Raw genomic sequence first — 1,815 nt, 5'->3', positions numbered from 1 at the left:
GTAACCAACATTGATCAGCTGTTTCAAGTGCACACTAACTCCTTTATCACTGTCTTTGACAAAGAAAAGGAAGCATTTACAGGGATATCAAATATGTGGAGAAAAGTAAAAGCTGAATGATTGTATTACCTTTCTGAATCTCAGTCAAAGTAGTTCTCTGATGTTAGGAAATGCGTTTTGCAGAAATGGAAAATGTATTTAGCGGCAAAGCAAGTCTAAAGTCAATCAAATTCACACATCAAAGGAACATATGAATACTTATTTTTAGTAAAGCCTGTAAAAAAGTAATCTGGTAGTCTTCTCTGGTTCTGTGTGTGTGTGTGTGTGTGTGTGTGTGTGTGTGGTGTGTGTGTGTGTGTGTGTGTGTGTGTGTGTGTGTGTGTGAGTGTGTGTGTGTGTGTGTGTGTTGTGTGTGTGTGTGTGTGTGTGTGTGTGTGTGTTTGTGTGTGTGTGTGTGTGTGTGTGTGTGTGTGTGTGTGTGTGTGTGTGTGTGTGTGTGTGTGTGAGTGTGTGTGTGTGTGTGTGTGTGTTGTGTGTGTGTGTGTGTGTGTGTGTGTGTGTGTGTGTGTGTGTGTGTGTGTGTGTGTGTGTGTGTGTGTGTGTGTGAGTGTGTGTGTGTGTGTGTGTGTGTGTGTGTGTGTGTGTGTGTGTGTGTGTGTGTGTGTGTGTGTGTGTGTGTGTGTGTGTGTGTGTGTGTGTGTGTGTGTGTGTGTGTGTGTGTGTGTGTGTGTGTGTGTGTGTGTGTGTGTGTGTGTGTGTGTGTGTGTGTGTGTGTGTGTGTGTGTGTGTGTGTGTGTGTGTGTGTGTGTGTGTGTGTGTGTGTGAGTGTGTGTGTGTGTGTGTGTGTGTGTGTGTGTGTGTGTGTGTGTGTGTGTGTGTGTGTGTGTGTGTGTGTGTGTGTGTGTGTGTGTGTGTGTGTGTGTGTGTGTGTGTGTGTGTGTGTGTGTGTGTGTGTGTGTGTGTGTGTGTGTGTGTGTGTGTGTGTGTGTGTGTGTGTGTGTGTGTGTGTGTGTGTGTGTGTGTGTGTGTGTGTGTGTGTGTGTGTGTGTGTGTGTGTGTGTGTGTGTGTGTGTGTGTGTGTGTGTGTGTGTGTGTGTGTGTGTGTGTGTGTGTGTGTGTGTGTGTGTGTGTGTGTGTGTGTGTGTGTGTGTGTGTGTGTGTGTGTGTGTGTGTGTGTGTGTGTGTGTGTGTGTGTGTGTGTGTGTGTGTGTGTGTGTGTGTGTGTGTGTGTGTGTGTGTGTGTGTGTGTGTGTGTGTGTGTGTGTGTGTGTGTGTGTGTGTGTGTGTGTGTGTGTGTGTGTGTGTGTGTGTGTGTGTGTGTGTGTGTGTGTGTGTGTGTGTGTGTGTGTGTGTGTGTGTGTGTGTGTGTGTGAGTGTGTGTGTGTGTGTGTGTGTGTGTGTGTGTGTGTTGTGTGTGTGTGTGTGTGTGTGTGTGTGTGTGTGTGTGTGTGTGTGTGTGTGTGTGTGTGTGTGTGTGTGTGTGTGTGTGTGTGTGTGTGTGTGTGTGTGTGTGTGTGTGTGTGTGTGTGTGTGTGTGTGTGTGTGTGTGTGGTGTGTGTGTGTGTGTGTGTGTGTGTGTGTGTGTGTGTGTGTGTGTGTGTGTGTGTGTGTGTGTGTGTGTGTGTGTGTGTGTGTGTGTGTGTGTGTGTGTGTGTGTGTGTGTGTGTGTGTGTGTGTGTGTGAGTGTGTGTGTGTGTGTGTGTGTGTGTGTGTGTGTGTGTGTGTGTGTGTGTGTGTGTGTGTGTGTGTGTGTGTTGTGTGTGTGTGTGTGTGTGTGTGTGTTGTGTGTGTGTGTGTGTGTGTGTGTGTGTGTGT

Source organism: Polyodon spathula, chromosome 19 (genome assembly GCF_017654505.1).
Source record: "Polyodon spathula isolate WHYD16114869_AA chromosome 19, ASM1765450v1, whole genome shotgun sequence".
Classification (NCBI taxonomy): domain Eukaryota; kingdom Metazoa; phylum Chordata; class Actinopteri; order Acipenseriformes; family Polyodontidae; genus Polyodon; species Polyodon spathula.
This window is presented reverse-complemented; position numbering follows the sequence as displayed.